The 16,286-nt window shown below is 32.8% G+C and overlaps 2 protein-coding genes across 6 annotated transcripts in view; one reads left to right on the plus strand and one right to left on the minus strand.

Moving 5' to 3' along the window:
- Nucleotides 1-16,286, plus strand: part of Atg16 (Autophagy-related 16) — a 186,763-nt gene that overhangs the window by 68,520 nt on the left and 101,957 nt on the right. The window lies entirely within an intron of this gene.
- The window catches only part of LOC118064128 (uncharacterized), a 128,622-nt gene that overhangs the window by 60,371 nt on the left and 51,965 nt on the right, over nt 1-16,286 (minus strand). For 3 of the 4 annotated variants that reach the window (XM_035078550.1, XM_035078551.1, XM_035078553.1), the window contains exon 3: nt 12,011-12,077. The exons of the other annotated variant lie outside the window; for it this stretch is intronic. The gene's annotated coding sequence lies outside the window, so the exon portion shown is untranslated. The remainder of the gene's footprint in view (nt 1-12,010; nt 12,078-16,286) is intronic. 4 annotated transcript variants of the gene reach the window in all.

The following is a 16,286-nucleotide window of genomic DNA, read 5'->3' on the forward strand; positions in this document are numbered from 1 at the left end:
TATAAAAATATCCTTTTTATAGTATTCATAAAACATTAGCTGCTTTTTTTATTTATATGGAAAAATTTTAATGAGCTTCCTACACTAGTAGGAAGTTTTTTTTTTTATAGAAGAAATATTTTATTAAAAGTAATAAAATTTATTAATCAATTAAAAACTACTTGACTGGAAATTAGTTCAGATATCCTGGCTTACGATCAGAATTCAGTACTATATTCCTTAATACTAACATCTGATCAGTTCCTTATCGATTATTTGAACAGATAAAACAAATTTGATATCAAAATATTAGAACGGAAGATAGATTTAATTAATCCATTGAAACAAAATGTAAATAAGAGTAATTAGAAATTTTTTTTTTTAAGATTATTGAAAATAAACATGAGGGTTTTTTTTTCAACAATAAAACTCGTTCGAGTTTTGAATAAATCATTAGATACATAATTTAATTCAAATAAATATTCTAACCTACTCTCTATTTAAAACAATTACTTTAAAACAATAATCCAACAACAGTTAAATTAATTACCTTCGGAAAATATATATTTTCCATAATTTAATTTTTCAGAGTAATAAAATGCCAACAATTTTTATCTCAACAATTAATTTATCCTGGAAAAAGAATTTATTCCAACAGAATCAAACCCATAAAAGCTTTATAACAATCACTACCCATCCCATCTATTGTGTATTCATCAGTTACCCAGTGTATCTAATGAACACCCATGAAACATAATATTATCAGCAAGCGAAAAAAAAAAGTGCTCGGAGTAACTCGGATAGCCGTGAGAAAATAGTTAAATTTATTTGATGATACTATTTACACATTTGTTTATGTGCTCATATGGTCACTTTAGCCTTTTAACACTATTAAATTAAATCACTCTAGGATGTAATCCGAGAGCCAACCACAAACGGTACAACGTTAATAGCCAAGTCGCGTGGCAAAGAAAGTTGTGAAAAATGAACGAGACCTGACCTCGCGTTATCCGTTAGCAAACAACTTCTATATGTACACCATATTATCCGCCTGATTTCAGCTTCGTTTTCTATCGACTCTCACGAACTACGTCAATTTTACAACGTGACAAGAATCAGATGTTTGCAATCTACACAAGACCCTTGAAAAAGGAAATAAACACCTGAATAAAAGAAGAAAATGGGCCAAAAGGGAAAAAAGCAAAGGAGAAAGAGAACGAATGGAGAAATGAAATTATCAAATTGCCTGGTAATTAAATACCAGTGCAATTTCTCAACTGTTACTTCCGGTAGGATTTTTTGTCAAACTCATTTTGGGAAGATTCAATTCTATTCACGAACGTTCTGTTGCCGGAGCTGCAATGTCGCATTACCGTTCGAACATTCGGCATTGTGCGAGTTTCGTGTATATGTTCATGTTCGTTCCGCCTCTTGGCACGACACACGCGTTGCCCGTACGTGCATGTATGTCCTGGCGGTCGCTACGCGTATATAAACGTGCTTAGAAGCATGTTTAGCGGTAAAGCTGAACGAGAGTAAGATCGTTTACATGTGTTTCTGGTTATGAATCCCTTTAGTCTACTTTAGTACAATATCTAACAACTTAGCAGGCTTTATCTAAACGCAAATGAGAACTAATTTTGCCTATTTTTCTTCTGTTATGCTTAGATGCTTGTGTGTTATCAATGTTTCAAGTCTCGTGTTTAATAGGGTGAGGCTTTAATAGAGGAAATGAAAAACAACTTGGAAAATAAAATTTTTTGTCAAGGGAATTTCATGATAAGTGACTTTATTAAGATATGCAAAGATTAAATTGGTGCATTTGTGCTTTTTTCTTCTTCAATTAATTATCAACGCAATGAGATAATGATGATTTTTATCATTTAATAACAGAGGTAATCAGTGAACAGTGAAAAGAAAAAAAAAAAAAAATTGGATAAAAATATTTTACTGTTTTTTATTATTATGAGTTTTAATTATTTATATTTTTGTCTCATTATAAAATATAAAAATTCCTTATTATCCAAATGAATTCTAGGAAAAAAATTGCAATTACTGAAAATTAATATTTAATTTCAAGATTTATAAATAAATTTTGAGATATTTTCAGGAGCTTATGAATTTTTAAAATCTTATAAAAATGTGAATTTATTTTAGAAAGCTTTTTCAAAAAAATCTTTCATCTTTCTTGACGTTAAAATTTTTTCATCGCCACCATATAAAAATGACTTATTCATAAAAATTCTTTCTTTTTAAGTAAATGATTTTTTTTTTTTTTGATTATTATAATATTTATTCTGCAAAAATACTTTAATACTTGAAACTGACTTACATTAGCTTTAACAAAGATTAAAAGTACTGCATTAATTGAGTGTAATAGCGTAAAGTAAGTGAAGTACTGATGATAGACAGCTAATTAATCAAATAACGTTTTAATACAAGTTTCAGAATTATAAGTTAGTTGTTGATAATATGTTATTAATTAAAAATGGGTAATTACATGTTAAAAATATAAAATAAATTACGTCTCTTATATTCCCACACTCTTATCATATTCTCATCAGAATTATTATCATGATATTCGATTAAAAATCTTGATTAAAATTTTTATAAATAATTTTTTGTTTATTATCTTTCAATTAACATCTTACTGTCTTATTCTTGTAACAACAACAACAACAACAACAACAAAAAGTTATATATTATTTTTTAATTTTCTATCAAATAAAATTTTATTATTATCCATTAATTTATGTTGCCAATAATTCATTGATTAAACGGCAATATGAACAGACGAAATTTATTCTCAACTTAAAGCAGATAGTTTGTCAACTTAAGATATTAATTAAGCTGGAAACTTATAATAAATATGCTTTTAGTAGAAATTATTTTAATTTCCTAGATAAAATTAATACGCTTGAGTTATTAAATAAGATGCTCCATGTTTGAGTTGATTAAAATTAGTTAAATTTGATTGATGCTCATTACAATTTCAAAACTCAACTTGAATCCATAATTGCTTCCACCTCCTGCCATACTTTGACGAAAAATCAATACTAAAGTGTATGTCCAGCTGCATGTATGCACTTGAAATATTTTTTCCAGTGCACTTTAACTTAAAATATCGACGATACGTCATGATTCATCAAATGATATATAAACTTGCAAATATGAAATACCAAAACTTAAAAAAAGAAAAAAGCAGCAGAAAATATTTTCTAACTACTGCTAATGCATTTTTGCTCGAATACTGATCAATTATTTCTTCAAGCCGCTATTTAACGTTAACGAGGCATATATTTTTCTTTGCATGCCAACATAAGAGAGAATTCGTTGTTTTACGTGGTTAGAATTTCTGTTGATGATCGCTGGCTGGTTGGCGTAATTGAAACCGTAGCAATCCCATGAGTATGAATCTCAGTGCTTTTTTTTGTTGCAAGGAAATCAGATTTTGTTTGACACCCGACGCGTCGAAAAGTATCGCACATCTGTCGTTTCACACGACCAACAGAATTTTAATAGGACATGCTGTACATATCTCGACCAACATAGGATCCCCAGACGGTATATTCTCTATCAGGCTGATTTTTTATTCTTTCTCGTGTTTCTTCATCACCATAAATCTATCAAAGTACGTTATCCCAAAATATGGGCGTATCCGAATTTTAATAAACTTTTAATAAAATAGTGTCTAACATGATTGTATACAGAGCGATAATGGAAAAGTCACAGGAGGAATAACGATATACAAAATTAATAGGTACGTCTTGTTCAGCAATAGGATTTAATCGGATTAATCCGAGGACGTGACATGGCAGAATGAGCATGAGTTCACCTGGTGTACATTGGCAGCTCAGGTGTATGTACATATATATATGCACCTATGCATGGGGATTTATTCCACTGACTTGGTCTCTGTTCGTGTTCATTCCCGCATGCATTCACATTATATTGGGCGTCGAATATATACACACTTTCTATCCCTTGCGCTACGAACAAACGATTCCGTCCTCGTTATGTGTTTCAACATTTACCGACAATTATCCATCCCCTGGGGCATCAAGCGAGCTGTTAATCACCTAGACACCTTATACGGGATTATAACTGACTCTTGCGTCAGCCGGTCGCTGGTCTCTGCGACCCTTTTACAACTGGATAATGGTGCCTTTAAAGTGCACGCTCAATACACAAAGATAACTAGACTCATTCTTTCTCAGTGTATCATTCTGGGTGACGTTTTTTTTTCCTACACTTTCTTCCCAACATAAATCCTATAATGCGGAGTATATCAGTGATTCTTCGTTCGACCTTCGTCCTCATTTGCCCAACAATAACTGCCATACACAATTAAGATAATAGAATGAACTTGTGATGTCAATTAGAGCAACTATTGAAGAATACCTGACTCATCTTCTTTCTTTATTTATATTCTATACGCTGGTGGTGTATTGGTATGTTGAAAGAATCCGTTCCGAATAATCAATTGGACCGGTACAAACTGGTTTGGTAACATCCGGAAATAGTTAAGGATTTGTTTGATTTTTTAACCACCAGTCCATTCTTCATTGTCTCTCGAGGGCTCTATTTGTTACATTATCATCAAGGATAATATTTTTTATTATCTAATTTCTATTTGCTCGATTGTCTATTTACTTTGGTTACACTTTTAATGGATTTTATATCAATTTAATCGTTGAAAGGAATCACCAAGTCATTGAAGAAAGAACATTGACATATGATGTCAAGATGTAATTACAAACGATTCGTTTGGCCTGGATCAATATGTTCACGTGATATTTTTTCGTCAATTTTTTTCTATTTAACTTGAGGTATATTATCCTTTGTTGAGTAAGAGTACAATGGTATATCGTGGCTTGTTATTAAAGCGATGAGTTACTCTCTTGGTTCGTTTTCTCATCGTTTCTTTGACCACCGTTCCGCTGAATTACTCAGGAGCTACTCGCGTGCCTTGATAGTCACAAGAAAAGGGTGGAAAAGAAAACCAAGATATAATCCTATCTCCATCAGAATATATATATATAAGCTCACTTTAGTAAGCGTCTTTTTGTTGATATTGCAGATGGCAGGTAAGACGTTTTGTTTCCATGTAATCAGCCGCACAAAATATAATATCCAACGATGAATGTAAACGAAATACATCATATACGTGAAATTCGTATTAAATAAAAGTTGAATGACAGTAAAATAGAGAAAAAGCAAATCTGGAAAAGTCCTTCCGGCCATAAAGTCAGCAGTCGTCTTGATATTTGATATTGGAGTTAGAGGGGAAATCAGAGGCGTATCTTCTAGACTAGTGTGATCCTTGGGTGGATCACCATAGACTAGTGTCATCCCCAATGGGCATAAAAAAGCCCGTTACTTTTTCTCTCATTTCTTCTTCTTCTTCTTCTTCTTCTGATGCTATTGCTGTTGGTGGTGGAGGTGCTCCTTGGTATTTCCTTTCTGCTTGTTTCTCTTCGATCATAGCATATTTTTCTTTATTTTCTTCTGCTATTTCATTTCCTAGGTCTCGGCTCTTTTACTACTACTTCTTCACATGTAAGATGGTTAACGAGACACGGGTTACCGAGCACGACTGCTTAGCATAAAATCGCTGGGATCATGGCGAAGAAAGAGACAGGGAGACGAAATGATTTGCGCGGTGATTCAGCGTTGATATCGCTAAAGACATAAAATACTAGGGTATCAAGCGCTAGACGGTGGAGGCTTGGCGGTGCACGGTTGCGCCATGAATCAACTCGCACCATCATCTCTCTAAGGCCCAACATAGGATTTTACTGATATATATATAGCAGGTCTTTTGTATCCGCTCGACTTTCTGGTTATCTTCTTCGACACTGTCTCCTGGCTGCAGTGAAACCAAGCCTCAATCCACTCTTCCTCTTTACCAGCCACCACCTCCTGTTTCTCCTCCTTCACCTTCTCTGCTTCTCATCCTAGATGTAGTTGTATTTTACCGCGACATTGGTATTGCGGCATCACGACCTTATCCTCCGGCAACCTCCGGACATATTCCTTTCATTGTATGCGCCGACCGCGCGCGCGCGTGCTCGCGCAACTATGCAAGTCTCTCTCAGTTACTTCTTCCATCTCGAGTATCTCATCTTTGCTCGATGCCGCGTCGTTCCCGCACAATAACCACTTAGGAATCAACTATGACTCTATGCGATGATGTTCCAACATTGCTCGAATACTTAATCGAGTCGTGTGTCCCTTATAATAATGGGTATGGTGTATGGATATACCACGATCAAACTTTTCCCTGACCTGTGCGTTTCGATCTTTTATGCACTTGCACTCGTGGATAAAATCAACTCTAAATAATCCAACAGAATTATTATTTCGACACTATAAACACTTTAGAAAGTGGATGCATTGTTATTGATTTACTAATTCATCTTTTTTAATTACTTGACATTAATTGTCATCAATTAAACAAACCATTAGACATTAGAGAATTTTTCAATCTTGCTTTTTTTTTATAACAAAATTTTTAGATTCCGTTGATTTAATTGGTAATAATGTAAAACAGAGATCTCTGAAAAGACTGTTAAATCAATCAAAATATTTAACATAGCATACGTAATGAGGTGGATTAAGTTTAATGAGTTAAAATGACAATACATTAAGTGAACAATGTATAGGAAAATCGTGGACAAAGCTTGGCGTTAATAAAAAGGAAGTATAATTAAAAAAAAAAAATGACAAAAACATTGTTTGATAGAATGAGTTTTAATGAAAAGTATCAGATTAAGGGATAGAATAAAATTAATTTAATTTGTGATATTTATATTGGAAAATGTAATTTTCTCGTTGGTTAAACTTCAAGTTACTTCCGCTCAATAATTTGTAATAATTGATTTATTGACTTTTACATGTTAAACTGACAGACGTTATCTTAAAAATAATTCATTTATAAAATTTTATAAATCAAAATTAAAATGAGACATTTACATAATTATTATTTGAAAGAAAAAAAATGTAATGGCGCTTTATCTTGCAAAAAAAAAAACAAAAACAAAGATTTATTGAAGAGACAAATTGCAAAGAGATATTCAAAAGAAGAAAAATGAAGAATATTGAACACAATGAAATGAACGGTAATGTCTAATGGTAATGGGCTTTTAGTATGTTAGCACATACGTAAGCTAATTTTATAACATTACAAATAGTCTTTAAAATTCGTATGACAGTCAAGGAAAGAGGATAATATAGTTATTTGAGTGTTACTGGTTGGTACGCCTACATTCCACCTAACACCTTGTAAGAATCGTAAGAAGAAGAGAAGGAAGAAGATGGGGAAAAGAAGAAAAGATTGCGGTGAGAAGGAATGAGTATGCTACAAAGTCCATATATACAAGGGACAACTGGGAGAGAAGACAATATTCTCCAGAAATACCGTTATTCTCACTATTTTCTACTTATACATATCTATTGGATATTCCAAGTAGGTTGGGCGTCCTACACACTTTGCATCTGTCCATAAAGCCGTTACAGGAATACAGGAAGCGAAAATGCAAACCAAGAGGGCAGTTTTAAATCGAACAGCAGGGGATAACATATATAATGATGCTAGAATTCTTAAGAAAGCTCTACTTGAGTACATATATATTTATTTTTCTCTATTTATATACACATATATTTATTCTACTTGTTTTGTATTCATCGCTTTCATACTTCTCACTATACTTTTCACATATTTCTCATTTTATCTCTTGGGGATTATCAAATTTCTTCTATTCAACCTTGGCTTTAATTTTTAAAATATAAATTTTATTTAAAATAAATTAGCATAGAGATAACGAAAAAGTGGAAACAAGTTGGGCAAATTATACCATCTTTATAAGTATTATACCTATATATTTGTGAGCTAAGTGTATGCGTGTGTATATATACATATATATATATAGGTCAAAGTTGACAAAGATAGATCATGACACTAAAGTGAGTTTAGAACTGTTTCAGCGTGGTAGTTATAATGAAACTTCTTTAACTGTTTCATTTAGATATTGTGAAGTTAAAAAAATTTCATTAAAAATGTTTAAATAATTTGTGGTATTATAATAACTTTTTTTTTTCTACTTTATGCTTACAATTTTAATACGCAGAGGCGTGTTTTAGTAAATAACATTTTAAGAATTTTTAATTGATAATTTATAGTTTATTTTCATAATGGAGTATTGTATTTGTCGCTGGGTTAATTAATTTTCAGGATTATGAATTGATAAAAAAAAGTTTTAATCAGCTAGGAAGGTTTACAATCAATAAATCAAGGATACAATTAATTTTGGTAATTAATGGAAATTAAAGTCCTGAGTAATAATTTTTTTTTTCACTGTTCTACTATCGATAATAGAAGAACCTACTTAAAATACTTTAGAACTTATCATCTCATCAAGAAAAAAAAAAAACCTAAAAAAAATTCCATATCTATTTTATTTACTCAAGTCATCCTGAGAAAAAAAGCTTTCTATATCCTTGCTAGGTCATTGATTCTAATGATTTTTTTAAATTGATAGAAAAATATGAATATGTAATAATAAATATAACACAACATTCATTTATATTTAACAAAAAATTTCAATCACTGTTTTTAAGTAATTTTTTTATTATAGAATTCTTTAATAAATAGTTTCCGAAATTAATTAAATTCATTACGGTTCTTAGCTTACAAAATTCTTCTACAAAAAGCAAGACAATAATCCTCGAGAAATAAACATTTTCACTTTATAAATCAGTGTTGTATAAATCATTTTTATTAATATTTTTCTGATGATAAAAACTGTGTGGTAAAAAGAAATAGATGCAATTTTTCAGCAGAATGATTAAAGTATTCAGAAGCTCCGAAGGTGAAGAAAGTTAGCGTATAAACTGAGATGAAAAGCTTGAAATGAGTATTTTATCAATGCGATACCAAGTATGATCGGTGAGTTGATTTTTGAGCTCATAAATGTTGGCAATATAAGTGAAAAGAGATGGCAAAATGAAAGGAACATAGAAAAGAGATTGGACATAAAAGAAGCCAGTGTGTAAAGAGAATGAAGCAAGTCTAAATGGTGGGAGGATGAAAAGAGCGAAAGGACAACGAGCCATGCTGGCCACAGTTCGAGTTCTGTCCTTCTATATTCTATGGGTGAAGGAGTTGTGGAACGCGGGGAGTAAGAAACACGCGGAAATGGTGACAGTTCGTGCCGAGGCTATAACAGCGTTGCTATTTTGCCACAGTCTTTTTCCACTCGTCTCTTTTCCTCTCTTCTCTTTCACTTCCTCTTTTCTGTCGTTTTATCTCGCAACCAGCCGAATTACTACCACCACAAGCTGAAGCTTTACCACCACGTTTACCGATCGCAGCTCGAGATACACTCACTGAATGAGCACAAAAAGCTCCAATGAGATTCGGACTTTAGCAAAAAGGACCAAGAAAAAAAATACTGAGGATGAAACAAGTAAAGATGAACCACATTTAATTTCCCTGTCAAATCAGTTTTTATTTTTCAAAGTTTGACAATAAAAGGCCACATTGGTATGGATATGTGGATACCGAAAGATACAAATACGTTTGCCGATTAAATTAAAAGAGGATTTTGTGTTAAAAAATATCACATTTCCACAACTTTGAACATCTGCTTTGGGAATTAAATTATTTCATGTTGATTTAACAGTAAATTAATGTCCTCTCAGCTGGATTCAATAGATATTTTCTATTATGTCTATCACACTGTTTATTGAATATTTATTTAATGGAAAATATTTCGATAAAGGATGCAGTTTTCGATTATGCTACATAAAATTTGTCAATTATTATGATAATGTGATTTAAGGTCATTGTCGTGGAAATTATCTCCTCTGAATATTCCTGATACTTTTTTTTTTTCATTTCACTATTCTTTGGATATTTTTCTATCACCAAAGACATTAAAAACCTATCAAATGTCTGAATTTATACTTGATATTATTATGTAGAATTTTGTTGAGATTGATCTTGTGTATGTTAATAAGAGAATTTAGTTATTAATAAATTTGTTTATTCAATATTGATAAATATCACGGTTAAGTGAATAAAGATTTATTGATGATTAATAAACTTTCAGTTGAATGATCGACATTCATAATGATACATTACCATAACCTATAAATGTCATGTTATTTTGGCATGATTTCCGGCATAAGAGTAATTTAAATTTTTTTTTATCTGTTTAAAAAAAGTCCTTCATTAAAATAAAATAATGATTAACACGTTTTTTTTGTTTATTTAAATGAGTGCACTAGAGTTTAATCGATTATCGTTAAACAAAAAAATTGTTTATCATTAATAAATTGTATCTAGTCCACAGAAACTCTGATATTAATACCGTAAATTTACCGTAAAAAATATTGTGTGGGAAAAAATGCAAAAAATAAATGAAAAAGTTTAGTAGAAAAAAAAAGTGGTTAGATCTTAAAAGGTGTTAAATAGTGATGAATTTATATCCTCATAAATAATTTTGTCTGCCATTTATGTAGTATTTGATTCAGTCACTAGATGTATTTACGTGCAATATAGCATGGAGAAGAGAATGAATATTGTCAGAAATACAGATGTGCTGTCATCAAACCTTTAACCAGCTTACACCTGTTTGAAACACGTTTCAATTAATCTCAACGTCAGCCACAAAATGGTGAAGATATATCGCGATGTATCCGCAAGCTGACCGGGCTATAATCGAAGTCGATGCGTACGTACATGTCCAAGCAGACTGCAGCAGCATCCAGGATTATAATCCGACGTGCAATATCGTAGTTCTGACTTACGATGTAGTTCGCAGCTCTGATAGTAATGTCAGAGTGAACGAATTGGGAAGTATAGTCAATTCTCGGATAAATCTAGCAAATAAGAATGAGCTTGAGACCCTGAAGGCAACCCCAAGAAAAGATGTTTCTCAGAAAAATGCACACCAGCAGGATTCCAGTAAAGATATAGACTACGTCAGACTATCGTTGGCTTTTTTCTCATGTGTGTGCATGAGTATTTGTACTTTTTCATTCTTTCCCGAGTTATCGCGAGGGATCGGATCTTCGAATGCTAGCAGAGGGACTCTTGTGTCTTTCCGGAAGACGTAAATCACTGGAAAATGATGAATTGCTACTGGTAACTTTTTACTTGCAAATAAACAGAAGGGATTTCCTTATGATAAAAACTGTACCAGTGTAAAGTTGTTTTACCAGTAAATGTGATGTGAATTTTTCAAATAATTTTTGGTTGTTGGATTGAATGTGAAATTGTATTATGACGGTGAATTGTAATAATGTGAAATAGATTTGTAGCATGAAATTCTATTGTATTTTAACAACACAACATGGTACTTCATTTACAAATAGCAAAACTTGTCTATCTTCAATGAGTATGCTTGCTAAATGTAATTGATCATGATGATTGTGCTATTAGTTTATGTGACTTTCCAATAATCTATTCTTAATAGTGAAATTTATATACAAAAATTGAAATAGTATCAAACTTGAGTTCAGATTAATTTTCATTTTAAAGAAAAGAAAATAAATTTTAAACTTTTTTGAAATAATTTTGCATAAAAAATTAAAAAATAAATATTATTTTACTATTTACTCATTTTAATAATAAAATATTCTGATATTTATATTTTTTTAAAGTTAATTACCAACGTTCAAAATTAAACAGAAATTTACAGAGATTGTTTCTCTGAAGTAATGAATATTTTATTTCTACTATCATCTATTCTAGTTATTCAAAATGGTGGCTATATAATCAAGAGCAATTTTTCAGTAGGAAATCTAAACAAATTCAAATTTTAATTGATTTCTCATTTAAATATCAATTTCCTCATTTACTGATTTTCTTTAATAAATAATAACTACAGTACAGTAAACTTCACATCAAAAATCACAACAATTTCCAACTACTTAGCCATCATTACATTATTTGATTGTTTCTCACAACACATAAATCTTCTCCAACTTCAATATTTACATTTGCATCAATTTCAATTCTACATACCGAAATAACTGGTCCTCCTTGAGTGGGTCTCAGCTTCTCCGAAAATTCCCCGAATAATTTTCAGCAACTGCACAAGTATACAAAATGCAATTATTATTATTTGATAGGCTGATGTGCATAAAGTTATGTGAAAACGCCCATAAGTACATGGTGTACACGTTTATTATATATTCAGATTAAAACAGCTGAGGGCATTTGATGAGTCGAAGAGAATAACGATATAGATATACAGAGTGGTAGTGGTGCATATGTTGGCGTAGGCAAGCCATTTGAAGAGCAAAATTGCTCAGATTAGGGAGAACGTACGTTCTGAATTTCCATTAAGTGTAACAGGAAATGGAGGAGCCAGCGCGTCCCTAACGCTGATTCTATCTCTTCCTGGGTCTCTATGCATAGCTCTCGGTTGGTCTAGTGGGCTTTCTCTGTACTTGAACTCTTGTTGTACAGCTACTACATCTACTAGATGGTAGACCTCCCCTGCATAACTACTGGCCTCTAATATCGTGTCCCGCACAAAACCGGAATGTGGAGGATTACAAGTTGTATTAATTACGGGCGACATTATATATATGTTGGTGAAGATTAGAAATCGAACGGAGCCTGCACTAAGTCGTGAGCTCCTCCGGTGGGAAACTTGTACCAAAGGTGCACCGAGTATAAGGTACACTCTTTACTTTATATATGTGCGGTGTGTGCTCACGATGAATCAATGAACCCACTCTTCTTCCTCTTATTTCACTTCCGCCCCTCAACCCTCTTTTTACCAGCCCACTCATTCTGTCTTACTGTTATCGCGTGCTTAAGACTAATTGCTGTGTGAACCACTAAATTTGATAATCGTTTTATGAGAAATACTGCCCAATTTAGTACTTATATAACCTGTTGATTAAAACATTATCGAAATCAAGGTAATTTGGAATTATTGGCCCGTCACATTTTTACTTTTTTTCTTTCACAAAAATTACTCAAGAACATTTTTGCATATTTAAATAACCTCCATGTAAAAATGGAGAATAATTATTTTATCAGACTCTGGTCTTTTTGTAACGGTAAATTATCCCTGAAGGTTTTAACTCTTATCGCGCTGGAAAAATGAAGCTTTTTAGTTTTAATGAGGAGGGCTATTACGGAGGATTTTTGAGCGAATAATATTTCAGGTTTATTTCATATGAACTTTTATCAACTATTAATTATCCATTCTTTTAAATTGATATCAGTATTACAATAATTAATTTTAAAAAAAATCTGTTCATTGATAAATATTGTCTTTATTGGTTATTAAGATTAGAATTATTATCAATTAAAATGAACTTTTTGACATAAAATCACATGACACGATAAAAAATGAACTTAACCCAGCATTATCACCTTCGAACAGACAGGTGTTCCTTCAGCTCACAGACTTGACTTGTCGATCTTGAATTTCGCCATCAAGACGGTATCCCTAATTGATTTTGCATCATAGACCGAAGGAGGAAGGAACGGTTAAATCCGTCAGCAAGCCCTCAGGATTTTCGAAATTGCCAGGGGATGACGGGGCAACCTCTGCTCTTGCCGACGACGTTAATCAATAATCTATTCTCATCCTCCAGGCTATTCAGAACGTTTCACCAGTGCCTTGACATCTACCAGGTGGTGAAAAATGTTCATCCTTTACTTCAGATTACAATGGAAGCATTTATTTCTCCTCGAGAGGGGAAATTTTTTTTCAAGCTTGCATATATAAAAAAAAAAATAAATAAATCATTTTTCTACATCTATATATATATCCAAGGCATTTCAGCAGTGAATTTAGCTTCATTTGATAACGGTAAACACAACTGTGTATTTTTGTTAGTAGCATTTCTTTTTCATTTTTTTCAAGTACTTTTGGATTTATTTGTCTTTCTTTCAAGCTTTTCTCGCGTGGCTTCATTTTATCTCGTAAATCTTGCCTGTCTGTCTGGCCTTCTTGATTGCTTCAGAAGGATGTTTGCTGTATTACTCTGATGGCGCATTTACGTCTCTTCCTTTTCAGTCTGTTTGATAAGTCGCTATCACACAGAGACTCTTATTTACCTGTAGTCTTTTATAAAATGTGCCACAGTTGAATATTATGTATATATTTCGAATTTTACGTTTCAAAATAGCGTACATGTGTACTGTGCATCACGTTGATGATGATGGCAGAGAAGTGTAGTAGCATATAGAGTACATTGCTTGACTTATAATATGTCGATAGAGTTGGCGAATTGGAAGCAGCAGAACATACAAACTAAGGCGACGAACAATAACTCGTATTTACGTCCTCGGCCTAGTTCCAAACTTTCTCCGATTCTCGGCATCACCGAGTTAAATTACGTGGGCTGATGGAGAGACGTACGTGGTAGAATAGTGTTTCGACGCCGACGGCTAACACGCTCTAGACACTTCTCACTCCATACCTGCTCTAGAGATCACTCATCTCTAAGATAATTAAAGTCACTGTATATACGTATATACATGTACGTAAGACAAATATGGGGTGACTTGAAGGCGTGTTATTCTATTATCTATTTCTAAGATTCTATCATTTCTTAAATCATTCTTTATATTTATTCTAGTTGTTTTTTGTTCTGATCTTTTAAAGAGTTTTTAGCAATATCTAGTTAGCATCTTTCCAATTTCTTTAATAGAAAAAAATTCGTTTGATTTTGTAAAAAATCATTTCATCTATTCTATTCAAGCTTTTATCAGCTACCAAGTTATTCCAAGATATATTGAAAAAGAAATTTTCAATTGAAATTGGCTAAATCGTTTTCAAGATATCAATAAACAAAGTTTTGTATCAAACAAATTTTCTATTGGAAGCATTTCAAAAATAGTCTGATCAATTTTGTTTTAAAATCTTTCTTTTTTTGTGTTTAAGAACAATTTGTAAAACATTTTTAACTTCTAGCTCTAGTTTTTATAAACTTATTTTAGAAAAAATAATAAAATTATTTCTATTAATTTGAAAATCAATTAAAATAAATCCGGTATTTATTTTTATTTATATTTGCAAGGAAAACCTTTAGATAAACCTCGAGAAAACAAAAAGTGTAAACTTTATTCTCTAGCTTAATTAACATCAACCCTAAGTTTTGAAAAGTGACAAGACTCCAAGTTAATATCAATTTTCTTTGGTGTTTTTTGTTTTATTTATTTCCCAATTTCTTTTTCATTCCATTCTAAAGAATAGTAATATGTAGAATGATGTAGAATGTAAAAAAAATGACGGGACAAGCTGTTGTTCTCTGGTATAGTCTTAGACAGTAGTATCATGTGTGGGTGAAATTTATCGTTGCGACATCTGCGTCGGTAGTAACCGAATTTTCGGACTTGGAAAGTTGGACAGAATGATTCGAAATGCATGGAGGAGAGTAGCAGAAGTGTAAGAGCAAACGTTGATAGTAATGGTCAAGATATATACATGAAAGTACAGGTAAAATAGATAGATACATGGTCAGATCGATTGATGGATCTCAGTACTTTTGTGGATGAGAAAGGGAAAGAGAGATTCGATTTGTTCCGGAGGAACGTCCGGAGTTGTAGATGTCGATCGAGACATCGGAAGAACGGGGAAGAGATCGTGAGGACCGCGAAGAGAGCGAGATGAGACTGGACTTGGAGGCGGAGATACCGAGCAGCTCGTGCTGGGTCACGACCCGGACCGCCCGGTCATAGAACAGATACTAGCTTGCCAACTGACTCTCCCACATACATTAGGAAGTTTCAACCAACTTTTAGCCACGAAGAGCACCGCTGTGGAATCGGATAGCCTCTACCTTTTATACCTCCACGATATCCCATGTGGATTCTATTCCACAGGTAAAGAAAGTGGAAAAAGACGCTGGTGAGCTGTAGGTATATCTCTCTATATATATACATTGGCGATCGTGAAGACAGAAAAGAGGGAGAAATAGAGGAACGACCAGGTTGGCTGAACGATAGATAGGAAATAAAGGAAAAGAGAGAGGAGACAGTTGATACGATGAAGAACGGACCGAGTAATCTTACAGGTACTAGAGCAAGGTTGTACGTTGATATAGAATGAGAAACGCGGAAGAGAAGAATGGCTTGAGAGTCTTATAGCAGTATTACAGCAAGAGAGACAACGAATAGTCGTTGAGACCGATGCCACAATATTTTGTTCGATTACCATCACGGGAAATGCTGTATAGTGCCAAGCAGCAGCATTGCACTAGAAGAACCTAAGGCAGCTAGAAGAAGATGAGTTTGTACTGCTCGATCTTTTGAGACGACTTGTTGGAAAGTA

Source organism: Chelonus insularis, unplaced genomic scaffold (genome assembly GCF_013357705.1).
Source record: "Chelonus insularis isolate UGA/USDA-ARS -01 unplaced genomic scaffold, ASM1335770v1 contig_160_pilon, whole genome shotgun sequence".
In the NCBI taxonomy this organism is placed as follows: domain Eukaryota; kingdom Metazoa; phylum Arthropoda; class Insecta; order Hymenoptera; family Braconidae; genus Chelonus; species Chelonus insularis.